The following is a 10,477-nucleotide window of genomic DNA, read 5'->3' as shown; positions in this document are numbered from 1 at the left end:
ATTACTCTAGTGCAACCCAAGTATCACATGTTGAAAGAATTCACATAATCCTGCTAAACACCTACCTTGATGCAACTAAGAGCTAGTTGGTCGGCATGTTTCCATTTAAAGTATCTTGGATTGGCAACAGACTTGTCGGGTTCAATGATATTAGTAGGAGCTTTAGATGAACCATCAATAAACTTAAGAAGGTTTTGAGAGAACATTACCAACTCAATCTTTGACTGCCAGAATCGGTAATTTGTTTGATCCAACTTGATGGAGACTAGACTAGCTGTAGTGTTTCATTACCCAACAGCATTCATAACGACCATGACAACACCAATAGAGAGAAACTCAGTCACAAGCAACACAATAACAAGCAATACCCTCAATGAAAGTAGACCACTGCAATGGCTCTAATACCATGTCAAAGTATAAGGTTAGAGGAAAAAAAGCAAATCACTTGCACAAGTTATAATGGTTCGGCCATCAAGCCTACGTCCACTTCTTTCTCTCTCAAGTTTAATATTTTTGTGAGGGAGGTCATAATCACTGTTTTACATCAACAATGATGCGACTATTTCCATTTTGACTTTTGATACACTTGCCACATTTGAGATTTTTAGTTTTCTTAATTTTATATATTCCTGACTTTGTGCCTTCCTTATCCTTCTCTTGCCTTATCTGATTCCCATGGTTGAAGGAATGTGATTTGTCCTCAATCTTCTCTATGACTTGGTTAACAGCCCAGATGTCAATTGTTGCATTCATGTACTAGAGAAAGTCCAGATTGTGAGAGCGCACCATTGTTTGAATGTGACCACATCACATAGATAAAAAAAAAAGTACAATAAATTTTATTTGCTAGTCATTTGAGTATAGATTGTACATTCAACTTGGAGTTGGATAAATTCAGCTTCTCATAAGACATTAGTTAATTTTTTGGACCACTAGATTTTGGTAGAATGTCTGAACAAAATGACTATTGAGATAAAGTGGCAAAGAAGAATGTACAGCAAACCAAATGAGAGGGAACCAGGAATCGGTCATCTTCATGTTCCATGTGTACTTTGGTATGTGATAGTTAGTAGTGATTGTAGTATTAAGGTGAACTTTTGTGTTACATATTAACATTCAAAAGTCAACAAAAATGTCTGCATATGTATTAGGGATGTTTCTTTTTTGTTGATGATCAATACTTTTTCCTTCATTTCTTTGAATTACAATAATATTGAGATTATGTGAAGAATCCATAGTTTATTAAGCCTGCATTTTTCCTTATTTTTTTAGAATTAATTACTAGTTATCTTTTTCTAATTCCAAACTTGATTAGGTTTGCACATCCAAATTTCCATTGGTATAGACTTCAGAGCTGTGTATGGTGTAAAAATTTCACCGCTATGGATATCTATACAGGGTGAAACAATTCTATTGCAATGGTGTTCGTGGCATTTTAATATCACAAGAATAGTCCTCAAGTTTTTATATATCACGTGGTTCAGATCCAGCAAAAAGGAGTTGAATTTGATACTTTTATGGTGTTTATTAGTCTAGGTCATGGACGTGTGGTGGTGTCAATATAGCATAATTATGGTCCTAAATATGGTTTTGATAAGTGATGACATTTTCTTCGGATGATATCCAACAAAACTTTATGCAATTTTGGATGCATGAAACAGATGATATCCAACAAAAAGCATCACCCAGATTGAAGTTCAAACTCTAACGTGCGAGCTACCTAATCCAAGAGCTACCAATGCTTTGCTGTTCCATTTGATCGCAAGTAAGATGCATATGCTCCTTTAAGCTCGATACCATGCATTAAGGTGCAAAGAAGTTTAGATGATTTGAGCAATAAACTCCATGCCATCATCGGTGTCAATATATTTTGACTTGGAAAAAAATTAGGTTTGATCATTGCATCAAAGTTTTTTTATATAAAACCCAAAAAGTTCTTTGATTTACATAATCTCACTAAGAACCCAATATGTTTTTTGAAGAAACGTCCATTGTAATAGGAAATGGGAAGCAGTGGTGCGTAATGGTGCATTTTATCTTGCTCACTCATCTCAGCACACAAAACCGATACATTCATATTTTAGTTCAACCAATGAGTCTTGTTTTGCATGCATAGTCTCACCCAGAGGGCTCACGCATGATTTACATAAGCTCATCAGTTAAATTCCTGTGAGTGCTACTCTTGTTGACTACAAATGCCAGTAGTCGTTGCTCTTGAGCTAAAAGGAGTAACTGTAACTCCACCCAAGTTACAAAGCAGCCTTGAACCCCTGGGACAGTGAGAACTGAGAAGGGGGAAGAGCCTTTGGTTGCGTCTTCAGGGTATCTCCTCATTTGCATATTTTATCAAAGTGAAAATGAGATATGAGCAAAAAAATATCCAAAGCTTAAGCTGAATCACGTGAAGATAATTGAGTAAGTTTTTTATGCAACATATATGCAGTAGTGGTTTGAGAACTATGCGAGCATGGCAACTTCATTAAAAGAAGTCGATTAAATTGGGATCAGGCTGTGGAAACACGGTGTCGACCTAGATAATACTCAATAAGTACAAAAACCGAATCTAATTAATTAGAATGTGTGGATCAAATCATAATCTAATTGATCTTATAGATCCCGTTGCTAGTAACTTCAAGTAGATCTGATGATTTTCGTAAAGCAACACAACGATATCAGAGGTAGAACATACATATGGATCTGCCATCACATACCATATTAAATAGTTGGTAGGCGCTGTTGTTCATGTTTAGGTATACTTTCATACAAATATAACTTATCATGGACCAAAAATGGGCTTGCTTAAATGATTAATTACTCCCACTGTCTACTTAGCCATACCTTTTCTTCCCAAGCTCCCCCAAAGAAGATGACCAACTACTGCCTCCCTTAAATGTGATATTATTAGTCTTCACATCAGGGTTTCCCAAATACCTTACACTATCAACTATATCTATATATATATATATATATATATATATATATATATATATATATATATAACTCATTTTGTCCTTTTGGCTACGTGTAGAAACCAATTCTTTGTTCCCCATTACAAATGGTGGTTTCTGCATACGTTATGTGCTCAATAACCAGTTTCTTGCTGACAGCGTTCTACCTTATCTGGTGGCTTTAATTAGTTTCTGAGTTGTTGGACAACACTTTTGTCGCAACCCAAGAATTATGGAATTTTTCATGCAAGTAATCAGCCTAACCTCTCTATTCCTATTGTATATGCATGTATTAGGTCAACCATAGAGCTCTTTGCGGTTGACCTAAATCCTTCAAAGTCTCTCTCTCTCTCTCTCTCTCTCTCTCTCTCTCTCTCTCTCATATATATATATATATATATATATATACCTCCTTGAGTACACATTTGTGCAATCCATTTAACAGTCAAATTAAATGAATTCCAAGTGCAGCTGGTCCAACTGCCGCCAACACTCGCTGATCCTTCCTTTTAGGAGAATATTGGGCTTAACTGCAACTAAAAACTGCAACTAGAAAGACTTTGCGATTTTGATTTCTGCTCTTTCAGATAAGTAGGAGGTTAAACAACCCAGAAAGAGACCTGATGACCCCCTCACTTTTCTTGTTGAGTAGGGTACGGTACACTTGTCAATTAGAATATTACAATCTCTTTGTCTATAGTTTGAGGATTACTTATCCAACCAACTATGCTATGCCCCTTAAGTGAATTACTTTTTAGTTTCTTCATCTCCTCTCATTGCCAACGAAATCTTTAAAAGAAAATTTTCAAAAGAACTCCACCTTTGTTGGTAGATCACAAGAACGTGCTTAAATTAGAATTTTTTTATTTAGCTGCCTGTCTTGCATGTAGCGTGTGCCCCGTCGGAAGTAAGTCCAGTGATCTTTTAAAGCTCTCAAATCAAGTACTACAAGTTCTTCACTCCCCAGCACAGGCTCTGCAGCGTATTGAATCTGCCTTGTACTCATATGCTTCCTAAACGAGGGAGAGCAACTCATTATCTAAAAATGAAACAATCAACAACAATTTATACGTTACGAACCCAAGAACATGTGTTATGGGCTAGAAATGACCAAAACACCCCTGTTAGTTAAATGGAATATCTCTCCCCAATAAGGGCAAAAGTAGAACATGGAAAATTTCATATAAAATAAGCAAGAAAGCGCTCTATCATAGCAAGAAGCCAAGGGACCTGACACATAACAGCAATGCCATAGTGCTAACGTTGGCTATTCACTTGCTGCTCAGTGTCTTTCAGTTAAGATATTCATAACAAAGCCAACAAATTGGTGACCACTAATTTGAAAAGCTTCTTACTTTAATTTGGCATGGATCCGTTAAGGAAATTATATGCAGAGTTGTAGTTTTGTCTGAGCATCTCCGTCGGATACGTTGAAAGTGGGGATGACATATCCACTAACCAAAGTATCCTGAACCACAAACAACCTCCATTAATGGTTCTATTATTAATTATGTGCTTTTTGACTTACCGAACCGCCATGAAAAGTCGCATCGGCAACAGGGTGGCGATAGGAGCAAAAGAGTTCAGAAGCTTGCCAGTTCCATATGAGCTAAAGCTGGACCAATGCACGATAGAGCATGGATAGTGGGATACAGAGATGGAACATGAACGTTTGCCGGGGAACCATCATCACTTTTATCATTATTTCAAAAGAGCATGAATGTTCTGAGGGCCATAGTATAAGTCATAGTCACACATAATGTCCCGGAGTTTTAACGGCAAGGTTTTTCTCGAGTACAATACCATAAGCTTGAAAAAAACAACAAAAAATATGGTGAATTTTTAAAAAACTTTAAAAACTAAAAATGGAGGACAAACAAAATAAGTAAGAAACTAATAATACCAACATCAAAAGATAAGTAGATTTGCAACAAATAAAAAATTTAAAAACTGTTTGACATTAAAAAACTGAAAAAAAATGAACAAACTGAAAAAAACACAAAAAAATGCGTTTTTTTGTTTTTTAACATTTTTTTTAAAAAACACTTTTTTTTAAGTTTTAAATGGCTAGTTAATTTTTCATGTTTTTTTTTTAAAAAAATGCTATTTCTGTGACTATGGAGGTAGTCGGGGTGAGGGCCGTGCTGATGCGTCTTCAATTCGATTTTCGTATATATTATTATTTTATATTGTGTATTTTATCTACATGAAAAGGTGTACCATAGACCACCCAAGTACTGAAACAGCGTTAGACTCTTCGAGAAAGGGGTTGGTCTCGCCTCTCGTGAATCTCCAAGGGGAGCATGTGAATCAACTAACTGATTCTTTCTTAAGGATTGTTTGTCTGAAGTTGGGTCAGCTCTGAAATATACAGAAAATGTAAGCAAATGCAATGCCACTTAAGTCTTCCCTTTCTCTCTGCACAAGTCATATTTCTAATTTAACGGTGAGAAGTTGACGCAGGATAGTGGATCAATTCTTTACCCATTTAGTTATTTTATTTGTCATTCATATTTGGACCCGGCTCCTTCGAGAGATCCAAACTGTAAGTGATTACAGACCCTATGTAAGGATCATGTCCTGTTTATTTTGGCAGTCCTTTAACTTCAACTTTCTTGGCTTTCTTTTGATCTTGTTTTCTGTTCATTGTGTTATTTCATCGTTCAATTTTTTTTGTTTCGTTTTTTTCACGGGGATGGGGATTAGAATGAGAAACTCTAATCACTGCATAAGAAGTGCATGTCTGTGAATATCGTTATCGACTACTCCCTACTAGTGGAAAATGATGCTGAATGCTCCTACGGTTGCCCACTTGCTGGTTCATCGAAGGCCTTAGATCTAAATTTAAAGGCCTTATGTGACAAAGTTTTGCTACTACATGTATGAGACAGGTTCGCCATATGAAACCTGCAGAATTTCACACTTGAACTTCGTCAGATTCAATTCATATGTTCACCTTTGAATCATTTTTACGTTGAAAAAGATAGATTTGACCACTTAAACTGGAGGATCTCAAATCTTATGGGCACAGATGATCAGTCTGAAAGTGCCATCAAATGATGTGTGTGTCACTGTCAACGCTTTGTCTTAGCCCCTCAAAGTTCCGTATATGTAGCTGGAATAGTTACGTAGTTATAGGCAACCAGCCTGGGCTCGAGCTTGCTCGGCTAAACTCAACTGGAGCTGGACTAATTTAATAACCAAGTCGAGTTCGAGTTAGGAAATATACTTGTTCAAATAAACGAGTTGAACTTGAGCTGGGTAGTTACGCACAATTGAAGTCGTGGAAAGAAAATATATAGGTGTTACACAAAAAAGAAGTTGACACAACAGAGTTCTTTGATGCTAGCAAGCACGATTTGATAGTTCAAACCTGGTCGTTTCCTTGTGTGTTAAAATTTGAACTTTTGGACAAATTTTCATCCTGCTCCGCTAAGCTCAAGCTACTTCTCAGCTCAAGCTTTTCCGAGCCAAGTTTCAGTTGAGCCTAGCTCAAGCTAGAAAACTCTAAGTCTACTCGAGCTTGACCTGAGCATTTTGGTACTTGAGCCGAGTTCGGACAGCTGGGCTCGAACTCGTCTCATGAACATCCCTACTTACCTACCCATATATGTTTCACTTTCAACCCATCTCCTTTTACAAATATGTAAAATCATTTGTGTACTTATTCATTTGGTAGGAAAGTGTAAAAAGACATAGTGCCCCATTATTTGTTGTTTTGGGTGTGTCCAATCTGACATATGTCCCCTGTTAAATTCCTACCTGCCAAAACATCTACCTTTATATCCCACATTTTTTGTCTTGGCAAGATACCAAAAATGGAGAAATTTAATTTTCTTACACAATTTGTCGTAAACTAAAAATCCAGGAAGGCTACTTGATTAGAAAATCTGTTTTATGCGGGCTTGCCACTGCGCCTAGCCAGTTTTTTTATACCCAAAAAAAAAAAAAAATCTTCGATCTCAAGAATCTTTTCTTTTTAGTGACCAGAATATATTACTGCAGCGGTTATGAAGAAAGCCATCGTTCATCTACCTGACATTTAATGACATGCAAAAGCTTTGATTCCTAATTGATCCCACACCAACACCTAACTTTTCTCATGGCCTGTCAAATTATGTAGCTTTTCACACCCAAACAGTGGAAAAAGGTTAAATTAATAAAATTAAACAGAAACCGGATTTCTAAGAGAATCTTGGAGGTATAAGAGTATGGCCTTAGAAATTTTAGGTTAAAAGGGGTTTCCTTTAACTAAACATTAAAAAAACATACGAATACTTGTGGGTATAATGGGTGGTAAGGTTAATGAAAAGAATGAATAGAAAAAGACAGTTTACCATTTTGCTGCAGTAAACTCTTTGTTGCATGTGTTTATTGAAAATTCTCATAAACTTAGATCACTAAATAGAAAAAGAAAGCAAATTAAGGATCTTTTGAACTTACAAGCAATGAGGAACACGTAGAGGCAGATGGAGGTATAGGTTACCTGTGGGCAATTGTCACGCGGAGCGGAATCAAAATTTTTTTTATATTTTATATTGATAGTTTTGCGAAAAAAAATTTATTTATATATCGAAATATACACTGGATAAATCGCTAAGCAAGAGTGGTGATGGACATCTGCAATATGGACAATCTACCGCCCGCCTGCTTCAATATTTTTAGACGCGCGTCTTATTTGAAATATTAGAAAAGCTTGATGCTAAATAAAAAAAATGCTCATAGTGTGGTCCCTTTGTATTGGTGACCATAAATCGTGTCTCTCACTTTTCCACGCGTCGTGACATGCTCGATTCCAAAAAAGCAGCAATCAGGCTATCCTCTTTCTTGAACGAATTGGTAAGAATTGGTTTGGTTATAAAATGTAAACTAGTTGGGATGAAAGAATTACACATAAAAACGATCAGAAAGAAGAAGGGATGAGGAGTTACACAAGTTTAGATATACCGTGTTCATGTTCGCCCAAGATTCAGATCTTTGGAGAGCTCCTCATCTTTAAAACAAATAATGATAAAAACTTGCTTGGAAGTTTAGATAAGGGTTATTTCACCGCTCTTAATCAAGGGTAGGTGGGATAGTCTTTTCTTTTTCTCTTAATTGGTCGCTAAGTGGTTTAAGTTAGGAAGGTTTGCTCGACCAATTAGTTAGGTTGGACAGTCCTCTTAATCAAGAGTAGGTGAAATAGCCTTCTCTTTTTCTTAATTGGCGGCCAGATGTGCATAATAGATGGAACCAATTGATCTGTCTCAAGTTCAAGAACGTCACCTTCTACATTTTTTAATAAACCTTTTGTGACAGTTGCTAACTTCATTCGACCACAGAAGTTCATCATGTTTAAAAACTAGCTAGCTATTGCACATCCTAGAACTAGAGAGGGTAGTTCAAAAACGCTGCAGTGATAATTTTCTGTAGGGATGGATAAAACAAAAATCTGTCTCTACTCCTTTGAAGCTGTTGCAAGTTATGAAGACATTGTTGGGATAGCTGAGAACTAATAAATCCAAAACATTGATATTTTTGTTCACTGTGGAATATGATTGGGCTAGGAGTAGGGGTGAACACGAGCCAAGTCGAGCCCGAATTCAGTCAGCTCGAACTCGGCTAAGCTAATGAAACTTCGAGCTCGACTCGGCTCGAGCTCGATAATAGCTCGACAAAAGCATCTCGAGCTCGACTCGGCAGTTACATGTTGAGCTTAAGCTCGACTCGATTAATGCTCGACAAACTTGTAAACTCGTTTGAATATATCGACTTGATTAGGACTCAACAAACTTGATTAAGACTCGAGCTCGACAAAGTAGTTACATGTTGAGCTCAAACTCAACTCAATTATTTGAACGAGTCGACTCATAAACTTAAGCTCAACTCGTTAAGCAAATGACTCGTCTCGAAATCGTTCACGAGCCGAGCTTTAACAAGTCGAGACTCATTGTTCACTCCTAGCTAAGAGGAAGGTTATTACTGATTATACTCGAAAAGTGATTTCTTTCCTACTAAATATTTGGGCTTTCCTTTGCCCCTGGTTCGAATACTAAAAGAGATGCAATGGGATGTTCTTGTACTTCATGTTAAGAGAAGACTAGTTGGATGGAAGCAGAAACTTATCTTCAGGAGATTAGGCATGTCATTGTAGCCCTCTGTGTAAGTGTGTATTGATTCATGGTATCAGCAGAGGCGAAGCTAGAATTTTTTTTTTCTTTTTTTTGAGGAGCAAAGCATTAAGGCTCGACAAACTCGATTAAGGCTTGAGCTCGACCTAGCAATTACGTGTTGAGATCGAACTCAATTCGATTATTTGAACGAGTCGACTCATAAACTCAAAGTCAACTCGTTAAGCAAATGACTCGGTTCGAACTCGTTCACAAGCTGACCTTTAACGAATGGAGACTCATTGTTCACTCCTAGCTAAGAGAAAGGTTATTACTGATTATACTCGAAAAGTGATTTCTTTCCTACTAAATATTTAGGCCTTCCTTTGTCCCTGGTTGGAATACTAAAAGGGATGCAATGGGATGTTCTTTTACTTCATGTTAAAAGAAGACTAGTTGGATGGAAGCAAAAACTTCTCTTTGGGAGATTAGGCATGTCATTGTAGCCCTCGTGTAAGTGTGTATTGATTCATGGTATCAGCAGAGTCGTAGCTAGAAATTTTTTTTTTTCTTTTGAGGAGCACTAATGCTTTAAATTATATTTTTAAATGGCATGTAACATGTAAATAATTAAATTTTTATGAGAAAATAATATGTAAATATATAATCTATGTGGGCCTGTGTAGGCAATTGCCCATACACGCCCACATGTGCCTCCGCCATTGGTGGTTCAAGTGTCCAATAAAAGTCTTATAGAAATTAAAGTTGTTGCGTAGGTCGTTTCTTTGGAGCCAGGATGAAGATGGTAGGAAAGTTCATTTCATCCTGTTAGTTGTAAACAACTTTCTTTGCCTGTGGGAGAAGTTGTGCTGGGTTTGGGAAAAGCGAAGGAGGTAAATCAAAGCCGCCTCAGTTATAAATCTTGATATAATGGAATAATGGGCACACATTTAACATGTTTCACTCTTTGTACATCTACATCCATGCCTACAAGCCTCTCTTTGCTCTTTTTTGCCTTTTTAAGCGAGAGTTTGCCATAAGTTTGTATTAATACATTAAAGTGATCATAACACCTTCCTTGGATTGGAGATTACAACTCATATCTGCATCAGAGTACATACGTGGGCAAGGAGTGGTAATAGTTGCAACAATTTTACATATTTTTCCAAATATTTTAAGACATTTGGATCAATATTTATTTACACATTTCCTTCTTTAGTACTAAAGTGGGTGTTGGCTGGCAATGGTTTGAGCCATGGCATGAGAGATCGAGAGAGAGGAGGATGATGATAATGAGCCTAAACCAGCATCTTCGAGAGAGAATAGAGACAGCAGGGCATGGCTATACTGCCTAGCTTGTAGATTTGTTGCCATTGTTGTCATTGGCAACACTGCTGCTAAGGCAGCCCCATCTTTTGTTTATAGTTGCTGCGTCTACAG

The sequence above is a fragment of the Nymphaea colorata genome, chromosome 1 (genome assembly GCF_008831285.2).
Source record: "Nymphaea colorata isolate Beijing-Zhang1983 chromosome 1, ASM883128v2, whole genome shotgun sequence".
In the NCBI taxonomy this organism is placed as follows: Eukaryota; Viridiplantae; Streptophyta; class Magnoliopsida; order Nymphaeales; family Nymphaeaceae; genus Nymphaea; species Nymphaea colorata.
The sequence above is the reverse complement of the archived record's forward strand: the minus strand, read 5'-3'. Positions refer to the sequence as shown.